This window comes from Nothobranchius furzeri, chromosome 16 (genome assembly GCF_043380555.1).
Source record: "Nothobranchius furzeri strain GRZ-AD chromosome 16, NfurGRZ-RIMD1, whole genome shotgun sequence".
NCBI classification, from domain to species: Eukaryota; Metazoa; Chordata; class Actinopteri; order Cyprinodontiformes; family Nothobranchiidae; genus Nothobranchius; species Nothobranchius furzeri.
Genome location: NC_091756.1, coordinates 47,909,159 through 47,928,840, shown reverse-complemented (window position 1 = coordinate 47,928,840; position 19,682 = coordinate 47,909,159).

Sequence of the window (19,682 nt, the reverse complement as noted above, 5' to 3'; positions counted from 1 at the left end):
AGAGGTGAACGACCTGTTTGTCTTTTTCACCTTGATCTGAATTCAGTGTTGAGAGCACATAAAGAACAGAATAAAGCTCCTGTCGTGTCCTGGGAGGTCCCTGCCTTCTTTGATTCAGAGATAAACAGTGTTCATGAATAACAACAAAACATGAAACCCTAGGAAATGTTACCAGAAATTAACCAAAAACATTCTGTTTTAATGTTCTGAATTCATAAGATCAAAAGATAATTCTGGTCTATTAGAATGATGGTCACTGTAACCCGATTCAGGTGCAGCCGTTAGAGGCTACCACTGGATAAGACATTCACATATTAGCCAACCACTGAAGAGTTTTAAAATACACCCACCCCACGGGCCCACTCCGGTATATAAGAGCCTATTATTCCTCTCCTAAGGCTCTTCTTAACCCCACTGGAACCAGTGAGGCCCACCACTGAAAGGGCTGTGCCTATTGTTGCGTAGAACTGCGGTTATAGGCGAAGGAAGCAATGTGTTATCTACATTCAATTCTGAGTGTCAACCAGAACACTACTCAAGGTCTGGATGAGAAGCCCTCGCTCAACAACAAAAGTCTGTATGATCTGTGAGAGATGAGAAACCAAAGGCCGTCCATCCTTGTGTTGATATTTTATGATCATTTTGCAGCTTTATGAAAGCCAGGGAAAGCACAAGAGCAGCTAAGCTGTGAAAAGTAATGTGGTGGGATATTTACAGCTATCCTTCATCTATACTGTCATCACAAATGTGCAAATGTGAGGAATAAAACTCAGTGTTTTAGTGTGAAGAAAGATCCATTTTAAACTTTTTATAGGATTAAGTTTCTCCCCACCTGCTAAGAGGAAGTAAACTGGGGCTGTTTCCAGGTACAGAAAAATACAAAGTGGCATGTTTAAACAGAATTGATAAATAGGAGGAACCATACAAACATCAACAGATTACAAACTTCAGTTTTTCACAAAAACCTGATGCTCCTATTCTGCTTCTGCTTCGCGATGAGAAAATGCTACACACTACATGCTTTGTTCTGTCTCTGCATACTTTGAGGACAGAGGAATTTACGATGCACAAGCCTGCTTCCAAAACGCTAGAATGCTGTCAAGAAAACCAGAATGCAATGGTTTGAAAATCATTTAAACCACATGATTTATTCAAAGTAGAACTAAGTTAGGATTGAAGCTGATTTTATTAAAACATTTACTCTGTGATTTTGATGCAAACACCATGTTTAAAAGAAATACATTTGTTTCAAATGTTAGAAAGAGGCAGGGTGGCCATTGTGTTGCATGGAACTGTGTGGTTATGCAGACCCGGAAAATACCAGAGCTGTGGCCAACAGGAAGTAGAACAGGTAACTAAAGAATCAGACGATTATAAGAGAAACTGGGGAGTATGGGTAAGGTCTGACTGGGAACAGGTGTCAAGAGTATGAACACACAGCCAATGAGTGAATAAAAAACTGCTGAATGTCCATGAGCTCACTTTCAAACCAGAGGATACAAATCTTCTAGAGCGGTGGCCTCTAGGTTGTGGAAGCATTGCCTCCATCTTTCAGCTGCCTTGACTCTATGAGTCTTTTAAAAATAACAGAAAAGTTCAAAAATTTAAAAACAAGATGTGGGCTTTATGATTTTTGTTTTGTATGTTTTATTTTGATCTTTTGTCCTTTTTTCATCTGTGGTGTTTTGTGTCCATTTTTTTATTTTGAATAATGATGCATTTTGTGTTTTTTATCCTATGAAGAGTGCTATTTAAATAAGGTTTACTTATGTAATCTACACCTCTGATAAGCAGAGCTGTGAAAGTTCATAAACAATCCAGAAGAGTTGGAAATTAGCCTACGTCTACCTGGGTTTAAACAAGAGCACATTCATTTGGCTTTTAGATCATAATACATGGTTTACATTAAATCAGATAAAAGCATGAACAAAGCAGCAGAGGAAGGCGAGTTTTAAACCAGTGGTGTCCAATCCTTGTCATAAAGATCCACTATCCTGTTGTAGGTGTTCCAGTTTACCTGCTTTCATGGTTGAATGACCAACTTAAGCATGTCCTCAAGTTCTGCAGGAGTCTATTTATTACTCATTGGTTCAAATCAAGGTGTTGAGGGGATCTGTTTTGGTGGACTAAGGATCAGGAGTCTCATTTATCAATCATTGCAAAGAATTCTTACTAAAACCGTACTTAAGCTCAGGCAAAAAAAAGTACTTACGCCAAGTAGGTTTGTGATCTATCCAACATGGAGTATGCACAGCTGCACACAATCTCCGCTTCATAAAATCAGAAACTATCTAGAAAGGTTCTCAGCTGTGTTTTAGTCACATCCCGTCCTCACCACGCCCACTTACTGCCATAAATAGTCAATGCAAAGTGCCTTGTGGATCTCGTGCATATACACAAGCCGGCTGTTGCAGCGCTCCACCAGTGACAATGGCGACCGTAGATCAAGGCAGATCAAGGAAGCATAATTTCACAGAAGCAGAAATTCAGGTACTTGTGGGTGAGGTGGAGAAATGAAAGGAAGTACTTTTGCAAAACAAATAAGAGAAAATCCACGGAGTGGCACAGCGTTGCTGAAGCCGTCAATGTTGTGAATTCTTCAGAGAGATCTGTGGCGGATATAAAAAAAATGGTCCAATTAGGATTCGATCCCCAGACTCCCAGGTGAAAGTCATGCACGCTAACCAGTCACCCAAACGTAGATCTTTCTTGTTCATGTAGCCAGGGCGTATTATCAATCGGATCACAGTGACAGGACACACACTGTCACAGACATATGACATTCTGTCTCAATCTGTCCCCCTGCTGACATTCTGCATTCCGTATTCTGAGCTTCAGGCTGTGTGTGTGTTTGTGTGTGTGTGTGTGTGTGTGTGTGTGTGTGTGTGTGTGTGTGTGCTTGCACGTGGGGGGGGGGGGATCTTGTTCTGTGTGAAAACAAAGCGGTACAAGTGATAATGCTGCAGGATTTTGTAATTGTATCCTTCTCAGCAGCAGCACTGCAGGTGCTCTCCATGTCCAAAATGTGCGTCAGCTAAGGGCCTCATTTTCAAGCTTGCTTACGCACAAAACGGGGTCGGAAAACTGCGTAAGCAACTTTCCACGCAAACTTTGGGATTTGTGAAAGAAAACTTAGTGGAAAAATGCGCGCAACTTTAAGTTGGCTAAGGACCTTGCTTACGCACATTTTGGACATGGAGAGGCTACGTCTCTTGGCTGGTCAGGGAACGCCTATACGTAGGATTCCCCCAGAGGAGCTGCCTCTCTCCATAAGCTACTGCCCCCGTGACCCCACCTTGGATAAGCAGCCGAAAATGGATGGATGAATGGATAGTTCAAATCAGGTTGTTGGCGCAGCAAAGCTTCTTGCTCAATAGTAGCTTTCTTTATCTATTATTGGTAGCACATTTGATCATTTTCTACAATAAATCAGCATATTTCTTCATAGCAATGCAGCAGAGAGGAGCAAACTAGACCTGAGCAAAGTAACAAGGACCATGGGAGCCCTGGTGGGCCTGTTTTAGGACCTAGAAAGGAGCCAGATCAGAGCTGAGCTGCAGGCGGCAGGATTTGGAGTATTGTTTCCTGATATTAGGAAATATTGCCTTTGATTGGCTAACAGCAACGCAAACCTACCACTGACTGTTTGCTCTGCATAATCAAGCCTGGAGGAGTTCTGCTGTGTGGTGGAGTTGCCAATGCTAACAGTTAGCTTCTACTAGTCGAGACATTCTCTGCTGTTTCCTGGACGCTAAACCAACAACAGCCTTCCCTGTCACGAGTCAAGATGGGTGAGTCCATGATCGTTATGTGACAGTGTGACGTAGATCCGTCAGGGTTTTCGAATCCTAGAATACTACCATCTTTGTTCTGTCAGAAGCTAAAGCAGGTGACAGGTGTAGGAGACTGTTTTGATGTTCAGCCTGCATGAAAATTTCACAGTGACCAATTATAATCAGATTGAATCACTAAAAATTTATTTTTCAGTGAAGTACCACTTTAAATGTTCTTTAGAAATTCACTATTTGTTTCACTAATTCCATGCTAGTTTTTACAGATGTTAATAAAACATAAATCAGCCTGTATTTTATGCACACAATCAAAACTGTTGATACAAACAAAGATAAATTATTCGCGGCATGTGCTTGGCCTCATGTGGCTTGATGGAGGATAGCGCACTGATAATCAGCTTAACTAACCAAGCTTATGGTGATAAAGCTTCAATTAACTGCCGTGGTTTTCAGCATCCAAGCGTTCATGAAGCAGACAGTCGGTCTGTGCACACAGTCTGAAGAGATTAGACAGAGAGGGGCTTCTTTTGAAGGTGCCCATGCAAACGGCTAATTTGAGAGTGAATAGCAATTTTCTTTGGCTGGAGTTTAACTATGCTTGGTTGGCTGTCCCCATCCCACTTTTTTTTTCTCGCCTTCAGAGTGAATTAAAAGGAGTCTGGTGTGAGGTGTTGGAGCCCTGCCAGGAGCCTCACTGGTCCCAGAAGTATGGGACACTAATTTTGACCACTTGCCTGAAAAGAGTGGGGCCTAGCACTCAAATGACACTTTCCTCACCACAAACTCAACACTCTCATCGCTCACTCCTACAATTACACAATCATTGTCACCCCACCTGCCCTCTTGTTTGACCTTTCAAGTTTTCCAACATATAGAGAAAGACTACGACTGCTTTGTGAGACCCTTTCCAATCCTCTTGGGGCTCTTGAACCGCCCCACACCTCTGGTACCATCACAGATTAAACCCCTTTCCTCTCTTTAGCCAGATTTCTGTGTTATATAAACCCCCCAAACCCTGTTGTGTCTCTTATAACTTTGTCTTGGTGTGTCCAAATGGCAGGATGAAACCAGTCAAGGAAACTGCGATGGCAGCTGTTTAGAGAACAGCTGTGTAGCCTGGGTTGTTAAGTGTCCATGTCTAACACAACATGACAGAACAGTGCACGAGACATGAGCACAAGGCGTCTTGAGTATCCTTAGTCAAGGTAATGAGGATGAAGATGGTTTCTCACCATGAAAGACACCTGTAAAATAATAAAACTGAGATTCTTCAGATTAAAGAGTCCAGTTCACCTTCAGTTCCCTATAAATAAGAGGGATAAGAAAGATTTTTGAGTAATGCATCAACACATCCCCAACAGCATCAAAATGAAATTGTTGGATAACACCATATCCTTTAGAGAATAAAATCTGATTTCATGTGGAATTTATTTTTGTGTTTAACATCAAATAGAAGAGGAAAACATTTCTGGAGGGAATTTCTAAAGACAACAAATGAAAAAATCACTTTCTGCATCCTTTTGTGCAGCCATGTGGCTCTCTGCTGCCTCTATAGACTATGAATGTGAAAAATCTGTCCATCCGTTTTCTGCCAGTGTTTTTGTTTTAGGAATTATCGGCTCAAACAGAGACATCACAAATGAGGACTAGAACCACCTCTCACATAAAAGATAGAGCTGCTGCTGGAGGATAGGCGGCTCTCGAGCCCCTGGATATCAGAGTGCTTCAGCTTATAGCAGCCTGAATGGGAGACTGGTGGGCATGGCCAGCTTGTTCCCTTAAAGTGACACAGAGCCCTTTAATGGCTCATTTTGGGAGGTACTGAAACTGTCACAAATAAAATTTCTGATATTGTTTTATGTGAAAGGGATTTGGTGCAAAGAACTTCATGAACATGTTTGATATCCAGAACTATTAACTTAAGAAAAAAGCAATAATATGCCATCTTAAAGGGGTTCTAGTACAATCACAGCCTAATTGAATTGCCTCTGTGCATGAAATGTGCTATATAGATAACGCTGCCTTGCCCTTACTACCCCGACGTGCTGTTAAAAGGTGAAGGAGGGGGTAACATAAGAAACATGACAGTGGATTTAAAAATGGGTTTAATTGTTATAAAAGGTTCTAAAAAAACAAGTGCAAACAGGTAGTGAGCATTATTAAAATCATGCAAAATGGAAACTTCTCTAAAAGGTTAACAGTTAAAAGACAACTTAACAATTAAAACACCTGGTTAAAACTTTGTTAAAAGTTTTACTGAAACTGAAGGTGTTTTAAAATCCACAAAGTTGATAAAAGTCTTAAAATCAGAACAGAGTTAATCTTTAGAATCTCAAAACCAGAGATCATTACTCAGTCAACTACATATCCTTCTAAAAAAATTAGCATGTTGTGATAAAGTTCATTATTGTCTGTAATGTACTGATAAGCATTAGACTTTCATTTATAATAGATTCATTACACACAACTGAAGTAGTTCAAGCCTTTTATTGTTTCTAATATTGATGATTTTGGCATACAGCTCATGAAAACCCAAAATTCCTATCTCAATAAATTAGCATGTCACGAAAAGGTTCTCTAAACAAGCTATTAACCCAATCCTCTGAATCAACTAATTAACTCTAAACACCTGCAAAAGATTCCTGAGGCTTATAAAAAATTCCCAGCCTGGTTCATTACTCAAAACCACAATCATGGGTAAGACTGCCGACCTGACTGCTGTCCAGAAGGCCATCATTGACACCCTCAAGCAAGTGGGTAAGACACGGAAAGAAATTTCTGAATGAATAGGCTGTTCCCAGAGTGCTGTATCAAGGCACCTCAGTGGCAAGTCTGTGGGAAGGAAAAAGTGTGGCGGAAAACGCTGCACAACGAGAAGAGGTGACCGGACCCTGAGGAAGATTGTGGAGAAGGACCGATTCCAGACCTTGGGGGACCTGCGGAAGCAGTGGACTGAGTCTGGAGTAGAAACATCCAGAGCCACCATGTGCAGGCGTGTGCAGGAAATGGGCTACAGGTGCTGCATTCCCCAGGTCGAGCCACTTTGGAACCAGAAACAGCGGCAGAAGCGCCTGACCTGGGCTACAGAGAAGCAGCACTGGACTGTTGCTCAGTGGTCCAAAGTACTTTTTTCAGATGAAAGCAAATTTTGCATGTCATTCGGAAATCAAGGTGCCAGAGTCTGGAGGAAGACTGGGCAGAGGGAAATGCCAAAATGCCCGAAGTCCAGTGACAAGTACCCACAGTCAGTGATGGTCTGGGGTGCCATGTCAGCTGCTGGTGTTGGTCCACTGTGTTTTATCAAGGGCAGGGTCAATGCAGCTAGTTATCAAGACATTTTGGAGCACTTCATCCTTCCATCTGCTGAAAAGCTTTATGGAGATTAAGATTTCATTTTTCAGCACAACCTGGCACCTGCTCACAGTGCCAAAACCACTGGTAAATGGTTTACTGACCATGGTGCGACTGTGCTCAATTGGCCTGCCAACTCTCCTGACCTGAACCCCATAGAGAATCTGTGGGATATTGTGAAGAGAAAGTTGAGAGACGCAAGACCCAACACTCTGGATGAGCTTAAGGCCGCTATCGAAGCATCCTGGGCTTCCACAACACCTCAGCAGTGCCACAGGCTGATTGCCTGAAGCACTGAAGCAGTCATTTCTGCAAAAGGATTCCCGACCAAGTATTGAGGACGTAACTGAACATAATTATTTGAAGGTTGACTTTTTTTGTATTAAAAACACTTTTCTTTTATTGGTCGGATAAAATATGCTAACTTTTTGAGATAGGAATTTTGGGTTTTCATGATCTGTATGCCAAAATCATCAAGATTAGATTAGAAACAATAAAAGGCTTCAGTTGTGTGTAATGAATCTAATATATATGAAAATCTAATGTTTATCAGAACATTACAGACAATAATGAACTTCATCACAATATGCTAATTTTTTTTTAGAAGGACCTGTATATTGACATCAACAAAAGATCCGTTTGGATCAACTCAGAGTTCTACCATTTTCTTTTTAGTAAAAACTCATCAACTCACTGTTAAAACTTTTGAAGTTAAAACTCATCAATTCAAAGAGGTTTAAAACAACACTAGGCCTGGAGGACAGCAGAACCCCTGCACTGCTGCCTCCCAGACATGCTGAAGGCACGGCCTTTTTATCTCAGGCGTCAGTCGTCAGAGGGATATCTCTCAGCTGTGCTCCTCAGCAGCCTGGAAGAGAGTAGGAGGAGGGGCGGAGTCAGGCTGATCACCGGGCTGGGTGATCCTGGCTCCTACATCTGAAGAGGCCAGGCTGGTGGCCAAAACACCTTGCCTAAAGTTTCATTAGCTTGTGTAACAATTTAACCTTTGTCAACATTTTCTTTGTTTTGATGTTTAGACGGCAACTGGAGTGCATGGTTAGAGGCATGAGAGAAACCTAAATCAATAGAGATGTTAAAACTGTTGCCAATGGCTCATTTGGGTCATCATAGTAACTATTGTTTGCTCATCAAGGTCACAATGGTAACCACACTCCTGAGTCAGACCGCAACCTCATTGAGACTCAAAGCGAGCCTCATAGCAAGTGCTTTGCATAAATCATACGTTAAACTTTTCTTTCCAAACTGCTGGAGAAGGTCGTGTATTCACAGTTGGTTGCCTTTATGGACACACATGATTTATGGGAGACCTTTCAGTCAGGGTTCAGGGCAGGTCACAGCAGTGAATCTGCTCTTTTAATGGTTTTTAATGACACGTTTTTAGCCTGTGACATGGATAACGATGTTGTCCTACTATTGCTGGACTTATCTGCAGCTTTTGATACAGTCGACCACGAAGTCCTTCTGGACCGACTACAGCATTGGGTGAGGATAACTGGGCAGGCCCTCCAATGGCTTCGCTCCTACCTTCAAGACAGGACATTTTGTGTTCAGATGGGTGAGGTGACGTCACCCTGCATGAGACTTTGTTGGGGTGTGCCACAGGGCTCTGTCCTTGGTCCTCTCCTATTTGCAGTGTATTTGCTTCCTCTTGGAGTCCTCCTTTGTCAACATAATGTGAAATTTCATTTTTTTTGCTGATGACTGCCAGATCTATCTCCCTCTTCGACGTGGGGAGGATAAATCTGTTTCTCCTTTACTGGACTGTTTGAAAGACATAAAATGTTGGATGGCTTCTAATTTTTTGCACCTAAATGAAAGCAAAACGGAAGTCATAATACTTAGTCCTGGCAGAAGAAATGGCTCAGGTGCTGATATTGACCTTGGCCCATTGACCCCCTATGAAAAGAAAATGGTCAGTAATTTGGGGATTAAAATGGACTCCTCACTTAATCTTGACACCATTTTGTCCACCATTTGTTTTTAATTGATTAATCTTATTCCGTTATCTCTCTGTATTTATAATATTGTTTGCTTGATATTTTATGATTTTATGTTTTTATCTTGCTTTTATGCCCAGGTACTGAGAATGTTTTTATGGTGATGCTGTTCAGCACCTTGGGCTTCTGATAAAGTTGTGGCAGGTGCTCTACAAATGAAATTGAATTGAATTGAATTGAATTGAATTAAACTGATAAGAACTGTGAGCATTAGAAGGCTTTGGTGGTCACACATGCAAATGTTTCTGTTTCTGCAATGTTTTGTGCAGGATTTAAAGCAAGTTAAAAGATTCTTCACTTCCAATTTTTGAGGTATGACAGCAAACCATGGGCTAAGAGAAAACCATTAGTCTTACAGCAAAGAGAGACACGTTGGGTGGGAGAAGACTAACATTCATATGTCTTGATGTATAATCTGTACTTAACTTTTGGGAATAAGAAGAGCTTTTTGTAAAAGTTTTGAACGTTCAAGACAGCTCAGAAATGAGTGTTTCATCAGTAGAGCCTTACATGTAAAAAATATCCAAACATTGTAAAACTTAAACTGTGATTGCATAAAAATCATCAAATATATCAAAATATCAGTTTGGTCTTGTTAAGTCCAACGTTTTGTGACCCGTTTAAACTGAATGATGTCTACGTTAGAGCTATAAAGGGGAAAGGTTGGTGTCATGAGAGAAATTTCTTGCAGTTATTTGTCAAGTCTATGATATGCAGCAACCAAAAAGCCAGTTTCCATGTAAAATGTGTGTTCATTTTCAAAGCTATAGAGAAAAACTGATTTGGGAACAGAAAATAGTAAGAGTGCTTTTATGCTTGTTCCCGTTATCAAAATGTTGCCAAATTTGCTCCTCTGCTGAGATTTCCTTTTATTTTAGTTTGTCATAATGAGTCAAGGCCTGAGTGTTGTCCTGGTCTGAGAGCACACAGAGGAGTTTAGTTATTTATACACACAGCAGCAGGCATAATGTGGGTCAAACGTGCCACACGCCACGTGATGGAGGCAGAGCAGAACCCACCTCCCTCATGTCCCGATGTTAGGGGGGCGGCAGGTCATCCTGAATCAGCTGTGATTCTGAATAAGGACCTCTGGTTAGTCTCCAAGCGACACAAGTCTTCAGCTTGCTGGAGCTGCAAAGCCACAAAGAAACGAGGCGTGCACTTTATGTTTGCCATTATGGGAATGGTGAGGTCTGAGCGTTTTAAATTTACAGTCAGTAGAATTGGTGCATTCAGAAGAAGGGCAGGACTGTAAGAGTTCCTGTCTGGAATTTTGTTGTTGTTGTTGTTGTTAAGGAATGAAAATAATATTTGTTACAAAAAGCTCTGGTGATCTTTTAATGTACTCAAACTCCTCTACTTTCCACCTTAATGTCTATCATCTTCTAGTGATTCATTTTTGTCTGCTTAATTTAGCTTTAATTACGGATTATTTTATGGGGAGCTGAAAGCATTGTTGTTTTGTAATGTGTTAAACTGCATCAAACACGATAAAGAGACCACCAGAAGAGAGAAAAACAAGAAGATATTTGCTTTTAAAGGGAAACTAGACAGTTTGGGCTTGCTTTTAGCACCCCCTAGTGTCTGTTTTGTACAATCAAATGCAAAACCCGTCTCCTCGCTGTGCGTTCATCATTTTAACACTTTAATCTAACAACTGAAAAGTCTCCCCAGCCTTTATTAGTATCTACAGGAGTGACTTATCACTATATAAAACAAATCAGTTGTGTTAAGAATTTTAAACATGCAGGAAATGTACTGGAACCAGACTACAGCGCCAGGTATGTCAGATCCATTTTTCCCAACAGAGCGGCCTGCCAGGCTGAAGTTGCAAATGCAGTATTCTGGCCAGAGGGCGGTGGGGGTCTGGATGACATTTCTTTTACCCTGTAAAGGGTCATTTTAGCACATACTGGTTCAAGAAAATGATTTTAAAATATGAAAATATTGAAAAGTGTCCCTTTAAAGACAAATTCATTTTAATGAATTCAGCTGGTAGCAATCATGCAAGTCCTTGGAAATATCCTCTGGAGGCCGGCGTTGCAGATTTGCAACGAATAAAAACTACCTACCTGGTTACTCCACATATGTATTTCATGAGCATTGTTTAACTCAGAAGTACCCCTGAAGGACTTAGTTGTTCGTCCTTTTATCAAAACTTATTTTGAGCCTGAGAGGGTTAATTACATCAAACACTAAAACTCATAATGTTAGGGACATGTGTCAGAATTTTGGCCACGACATTACACCACAGAGCCTCCACTCTTCAGCCAGCTGCTAGAGAAGATTTCAATCTCTATACCCGATAAAAAAATGTAACCAAAATGTAATGAAATGAGCCAATTTCATTTTAAAATCATCTAGAAATATTGTTGCATAAACTTTAAACATCGATTTGTCATTTCTACCTCAATATTAGTATTTGTTGAATGTATACTCTATCTATTTGTCCCTTCAGAGACTTTTTATTATAGTTTTATCTTCGTTCATGTATGAGTGAATATGAGTTAATTGTCTGCTTTAATTTGCCTTTTAATGTGCTCAGACATCTTGTTGCTCATTTTGCTTTATTTTGACTAAGGTTTGCTCACTGGCTCTGATCGGAGAAGCTGAAATTAACTCCAGATTTGCTCAAATATTTGACAGAGAACTAATGAAGCAGAGAGCTATGTTGTTGTGTATCCATCCTCGAGTGATAGAGGGATTCAAATCCATCTCTTTCAACGACTTACTATGATCAAGTTGTTTATGGTTAGCTAACAGCAAAATGGTTACAGATGGTTGCTTTGGATGTTTGGATGTTTGGAGTTGATCTTTGTTGGTAAAACAGAAAACATTTCACAGCTTTAGTCTCCCACATCCTAAAGCGTTTAGCTCAGTGGTGCTATTTTGGTCTTTGCACTTTCATCATGAAAAGCTGATTTACTCAAGTTGTTTCATCTCCTCCTTTCTCCAGATGGCAGCTATTTGAACAAGCATGCAAACCTCTGATGAATACAAACTCTTCTAAAAATAAAGAAAACTGTTACACATCCTGTGCTTTCATCTTTCAGAAGAAAACTGGATTTCTTTGTATTTGGATAATGGTAAATGGCCTGCATCTGACATGGCACCTTCTAGAGTCCTGGAACCCCCCAAGGCACTTTACAACACAATCAGTCATTCACCCATTCACACCCTGGTGGTGATGAGCTACACTGTAGCCACAGCTGCCCTGGGACGCGCTGACAGAGGCAAGTCTGCCGTACAAAGGTGCCACCGGTCCCTGCGAACACCACCAGCACGTAAGGCAGGTTAAGTGTCTTGCCCAAGGACATGACAACAACAGACTGAATGGGGTTAGAACCTGCAACCGATTATGGAGCGAGCACTCAACTCCTGTCGCCCCAAACTTCATTAAACTTACTTATTGACTAACAGCAAATCTGAGTAAAGCTTGTTTCAGTATGTGGGTGTTTTGGCCTCTTGAGGTGCTGGCAAGCAACAGCATCACTGTCATTATGCCTGAAAACACAAAGAAACCTGTTCACAGACTTCAGAAGCAGTCTCACACACCCGCATCATCAAGATGACGCTCCAGTCTATCTGGAGGCGTTGTAGAAAGTCACCAGCAAAACTTCTCCTTCCTGCTGGAATTATTCTCATGTCTTGTAAAATTGTTTTCTAAGTTTCAGGGATTCGAGGAGCTCAGAGCGTCAGCTGAGCTTGGTGCCAGGGGCTTCCCTGGACCGGTCTGTCAAAGGCGGAGCCAGTAAAGAAATGAAAAGCAGACAGAGAAGCCCCAGTCCTCCGAGGCATACAACAAAGCACTCGAAACCCGTAAGAATGGGACAATGCAGGTTTTTCTTGATCAAATCCACCTTCTGCTCACTTAGACATTAAAGGAAAACTCAAAAAACATTGTTATTTTGACTTTCAATACTTGTTTTAGGCGTAATGGAAACATAAATCATTTCATGTTTGAATCATGTTATAAATCAGCAATATGGAGGAAACTTTCCATGCTTTTATTTCCTTACATCTGCAGAGGTGTCTGAATGGTACAGTCTCCTCAGAATTGTGCAGAAATCTTTAGCTATAATGATTAAAATAAAAGTATTTTACAAACAATGTTACCCATAGTTTTAGGGTTTTTTTGGCACAAAGGCGACATTATGAGACATTTAAAACCTGTTACTGTCAAAAGTACCTCTCAGATCTGCTGAGTTGTGGCCACTAATGGTTCTAAAGCCCAGATTAAGGTCAAAGGGTGATCAGGCATTTGTTGCACTGTCACCTCATCTACAGAATGGCCCTCAAATGACGATTGAATCAGTTTACACAGTTTTAATTATTGTCTAAAGACATGTTTATGCTGGAGTCCTTCTCAACTTTAAGGTAATCTTGTTTGTGTCATAACAAAAATCATCTGAACTCTGAAATATAATACCTTACTTACCTTGCTTTTTGAAAGTCTCATTCGAGACTTTATCATGTTGAGTTGTAATCATTTGTGATAGTTTTACTGTTTTCTTTGCTCAGCAGCTTTAAAAAATCATATCACAGAAAATGAGAGCTGTGGGACTTCTGAAACTCAAAGCAGCTTCCAGTGGAAAACAATTCTGAACAGTTAGCGGGCGCATTGCATTATGGGTAGTAGATCCAACAGGTTTTAAAAAGTGCTGACAGCCAAGTGGAAGAAAAAAGAGAATCTATTCAAAGGATGTCTGATTGACACATCATACAGCATTTTATAGACTTTTGTTCTGCTGCGGCAGGAGTTTTGTAGTATCTTAATCAGATTCTTAAAGATTCAACTCTTTGATCACAGCACAGAAGATAGGAAATTCATTCAGTAAAGATGCCAAGATCATAAATCATTTGGAAAAAATCTGACATAAAGCACGCAGTCACTTTCATATTCCAGACATAAATCTGAACTTTAATTGGGTAATGGCATGAGTTATGACACCATCAGTGTCCTGCAGCAGCAACTCTTCTTTCACCTGTAACACCTCTAGAGTCTACCTGTAAGACCACACCAGCACTCACAGAAGGGCAACGTGTTTAACCTCTAAAATATTCATGTGAAGACATTTTGACACACCTTGTATTTATTAAAGGTCGCTCGCTCTAAATAATGCAGCCTGTAATGTGACTCTGGAGGGGTTCAGTCACACAAGGATAATGACAAGATGTGCTTAAACAGTAGATCTTGTATTCTAAGTGCAACAGTGGCAGAGGAGTTAAGTGCCCAACATGTAAGCGGAGGGTTGCAGGTTGGAACCCTGTCTGTCACAGGTGATGTGCCCTTGGCCAAGACACTTGACCCACCTTGCCTGCTGGTGGTGGTTGGAGGGACCGGTAGTGCCTTTGCTTAGCAACCTCACCTCTGTCAGTGCACCCCAGGGCAGCTGAGGCTATGATGTAGCTCATCTTCACCAGTGTGTAAAAGTGTTTGGGTGAGTGACTGGTTGTGCTGGTTTAGACTCCATTAAAACCTGGATGGCTGGGAGCTTTCTTCAGCTGAATTAAGATGAGAATGAGATCCTCATCTGTGCCCCAGACAAGCTGGTTCCCAAAGTCAGAGACTCTCTTGGTCAGCTTGCTTCTCACACCAAACCTTCTGTCAGGGATCTTAGCGTGACCTTTGACCCAGCTCTCACCCTGGATTCTCATGTCAGTTCTCTTGTTTGCTCTTCCTTCTTCCATCTCAGGAACATTGCTAAGCTGAGTCCCATTCTGTCCCGCTCTGAACTTGAGACAGTTATCCACACCTTCATCTCCTCACGCTTAGACTACTGTAACTCTCTTTTCACGTGTCTGAGCAAAACCTCCCTGAACCGTCTACAGGTGGTTCAGAATGCCTGTGCTCGGCTTCTGACCAAGTCCTCCAAACACACCCACATCACCCCGCTTCTCCTCCAGCTTCACTGGCTGCCAGTCAACTTCAGGGTTCATTTCAAGATCCTTGTTCTGGTCTATAGGGCCTTACATGGACAAGCACCATCTTACATTGGTGATCTTCTTAGTCCCTACACCCCCAGCAGGTCCCTGAGGTCCAGTGACCAAAGCCTACTGGTTGTGCAGCGCACCAGGCTGAAGGTCAAAGGTGACAGATCATTTGCTGCTGTGGCCCCCAGACTCTTGAACTCTCTCCCCTTGAGCCTGAGATCAGTGGTCTCCTTCAAAAAGCAGCTAAAGACTCACTTGTTCAAGCTGGCTTTTGTATGATCTTCTTCACCACTCTCTCTTTATTCCCCACCTATTCCACCTTCCTCAGGATCCACTGATTTCCCTCTTATCTATTCACTCTCTCTCTTTCTTTACATTTTTTCTTTTAAATCCCAATTGCCTATTTTTGCTCATTTTAACTATATTTTTAAACATTTTCTAAATGCTTTTTTATATTTTTACATTTCCTTTTTTGTTTTTGTTTTTGTGAAGCACCTCGTGATTTTTTATCTTGAGAGACGCTATAGAAATGATATTTTCTTCTTCTTCTTCTTCTTCTTCTAAAGTGTTTTGGGGGGTTCTACAACCCTAGAAGGCGCTATTCAACATTTTTGTGTCATTTGTCATTCTTCTCAAATCTGTTCAAAACATCAACATGAAAAGTCATAAAATTGGACCCAAGTGCACGGTGGTTTACCAGGTAGAAACAACAATTATGCTTTTCTACGTTTTAATCGTCACACAAACACACACGCACACACACAAAATTTGTGTGATGCAGTTCAGCAATTTCAATGGATATTTCCAAAGATTAATGGTAAAACCTACACATTGTTTACAGTTGAGTCTGTTAGCCCACACTGCCCCCTAGTGACAGTCAAGCACATGGGTTTGCTCTACAAACTTATTTCTAAAGCTTTGTTGCATTGGGTTCATGTTCTTTATTCAGGCAACAAAGAACAAACTACATCAGGGATCTAATTAACAATGATTTATGTGGCCTTTGATTCCAGTTTAAGAATAGTAGGATTTTGGCCCGACTGCACAGGCTATTGAGATTCAAGATTCAAGATATTTTTCTTGTCATTGCACAAGTGTTCAAAGAAATTGACTTTGCACTCATTAGATACAGCACACATAAGGAGGTAGTAAAATATGAGTAAAATAAAATAACAAGGCTAAAATAGAAGTCACACTGTCATGGTCTGCGTCTGTGTCTTCCCTCATGTGTTCTCCTTCCTCTAGGTTCCCACTTTGGGTCTCATAAGCGCCCTCATGTGTCCTTTGTCTGCGTCTCATTGATGTGTCTTCTCTTGTAGCTCCAGCCTTTTTGTCCCCAGCTCGGTGTGTGTGTGTGTGTGTGTGTGTGTGTGTGTGTGTGTGTGTGTGTGTGTGTGTGTGTGTGTGTGTGTGTGTGTGTGTGTGTGTGTGTGTGTGTGTGTGTGTGTGTGTCCTTCCCAGTCAGGTCTGGTGTCCTGCTCTGCTCCTCTCCTCATTAGTGCTTTCACCTGTGCCAGTTCCCCACACACCTGCTCCTCATCTCCTATCACTCCAGCCCCAATGTATAAAGCCTCTCCTTGTCTCATTGTTCTTGTCGGTCCATTGTTGCTGTCAGTGTGACTTATTCTGTCAGTCCTGCTCGTTCCTTTAGTGTTTTTGGATCTCCTGATCATCCCCTGCATTTTTGGACTTTGGCTTCCTGACCCTTTTGGTTTTAATGTTCGTTTTGGGTTCATCCTAAAATAAAAGGATTTTTCTTTATCTACTCCAGCCTCGTGTCATCCTGGGTATCTGCATTTTGGGTCCGAAACATCCTCCATAACGTGACACACACACACACACACACACTCTCTCACACACACAGCCAGGTGCAAAAATGTAAAAGTATAATATAAACAAGTAATAAGACAAGTCTAAACTACAAACTGACATATAAAGTGAACATAAAATAAATGTAAACTGTCACATGCTGAGGTGTCAGGGTTAACTAGCGTGAAGGTGCTGTAGTGCACTAATTGTCCTTATTGACCTCCTAGCAGCAACATTAAGTCCAGTGATGACTCTTGCATAAAAGTTGTTTATCAGCCTGGTGGTGTGTGTTTTTATTGCCCCGTATCGTTTATCAGATGGAAGAAGTCTGAAGAGATGGTTAGCAGTGTGGGTTGAGTCCTTAAGGATGTTTGTGGCTTTATGAAGGCAGCGAGTGGTGAAGATGTCAACCAGGGCAGGCAGATGTGTGTTTGTTATTTTCTGTGCAGTTGTGATTACTCTCTGCATGGCCTTGCTGTTAGCTGCAGAGCTGGTCAGAACTCTCTATGGAGCAGTGATAAAATCCCACCAGCAATTTTTGTGGCAGATAGAATCAGATGCACTTAAAAATGTTTTATGTTATGTTTTACCAATATGTGAGCTTAGCAACAATGAAGATACGTTAAAGTATTTGAGATTCATCAATTAAAATATAAAATATTTTCCGTTAACAGTTTGATTTGTTAATTTCCTGCTAAATGGAATTACAACTCTTCCTGACTTTTATTACAACTGATCATAAAACCTGACTAAATGCAAACATTACTGAAAAAAGAGCAACTCAGACCGTTCCTGATTAATTAGACCAAAAAACTAGAAAACAATCAATCCACTAATTCCTGGAAATTTGATGCTTTGTTTTAATTTAAGGCAGTTAAGACCCATTTTGTCTTGTATCTACAAAGACTTAAAGATTATTTTCTATTTAAAAAAATAAAGAAGTCTTGATTATAGTTAAAAAATTCACAATAAAATAATTTGTGGTGAAAATGGTTTGATTACTGCTGAACTAATGTATATATTGGTATGCCAGAAAATTTACTATTTTGTGGTTAGCTATTTAAATGACTCTGAATGTCTAGAAAACAGCAGAAACATAATGCAGGTTATTTATTATTTAAACTTTGTTAAAACATCCTAATTTGATTCACTCAGTCATGAGCCAGACTTTATTAGTAAGGTATTTTCCTTTGTTATAAGAACTTTGTGTGCTCCAAGAACAACATTGAGATAATGTAAAGTCTTGTTCATATATTCAAATACGGTATGTGCACTTTTGCTTTTACAACAATTTGCCTCAAATATGTTGAATGTTTATTTTGGAGCGCCGTGCCACAGAAAACTGCATAAAGAAGGTGGCAAATAAAAAAGCTATTCCCTTAAGAAAACATTTTAGTAAAAAATAAGCTTTAATTGCAACAGATTAAGACTGTTTTCTGCTAAAGATGTTTTCAATAGCAGGCGTTAGTTTTTTTTATTGCTAAAACTCAAAAAGCAAAAATGAGGCACAATTTTCACAACCTCTACTTCTGTTCCCAATTACTTGACTCAGTTTATCACTACTTAAGATTTCCTTATCATATTAGAACTCTGACTTTCGTCCTTTACAGTCTGATGTCAATTTCACATTACCTTGCTGTCAAAACACAGCACACAATTTTCAGGTTTACACACACTTCTCACATAAATTCTCAAAGCTTCAATCAACAAAACACAAATATTCAAATCTCTAAACTTTCGGGTCTGGCGAGCAATTTGCAGTCAGGGACTGCAGCATAAAAGTAAGTTTCCACAAGGCTACCCAGGTGTATGAGTGGTTTCAGGACCACCCACGGTTTTCCATTTTATACCTTCCACCTTATTCCCCCTTCCTCAATCCCACTGAGGAGTTTTTCTCAGCCTGGAGGTGGAAGGTGTACGAAAGGAATCCACAGAGCCAGGTCCCCCTGCTTCAAGCCATGGAGGAGGCTTGTAGAGATGTGGCCTTAGAGGCCTCTCAGGGCTTCATGAGGCACTCGAGGCGGTACTTCCAACGCTGTTTGGACCAGGAGGACATCGCCTGTGATATTGATGAGGCCCTCTGGCCAGAGACCACATGCGTGATGCCCCATGATTATGCTTGAAGGGGGGGGGGGGGGGGGTAACAGTAAAACTAAAATGTTTTGTCTCAAAATTTGTGTGATGTTTGTTTGTCTGAGAGAAAAGTGGGCACTGTCGTACATTTCAGTGTGTAATTCATTGTGTTCCCTTTCGACAATTGTGTTTTCAGTTTTGCTCTTCAGTGTTCTTTCCATGCTTGGTAGTGTTCACCCAAAGGCTACTTGTGTTTAAGCAATGAATGGTATGTGTGTGTCGTGTGAAAATGTGGCTGTGTTTACCAAATGAAAACATGTGTTCCATTTTGGGAACATGTTACGATATGTGATGGCAGGGTTTTGTTGCAAAGGGAAGCCACGGTTTAGGAATTTGTGGGTGATGTTTGGGGTTTTGTGTGTGCAGTTTGGAAAGAAACGTAGTTTTGAAAAACACGTTTTAGCAATCGAAAAAAACTAACAAAATCCAGGCAATGTGATTAAGCTTTTGTCAGTTAAAATATAAACTTTCCTCAGTCTGTGTTGTTTTCTAGGACCACTTACCAAAGAAAAGCATAAAGAAACCTCCACTGGAGGCTCTATTAGAAAACCTTATCATTTTAATAAATCGTGATCTTAGAAAGTCAGTGGAGAACACACAGTGGTAATTCTTGTGAAACAACAAGCAGACAGCGATATTGTCCTGG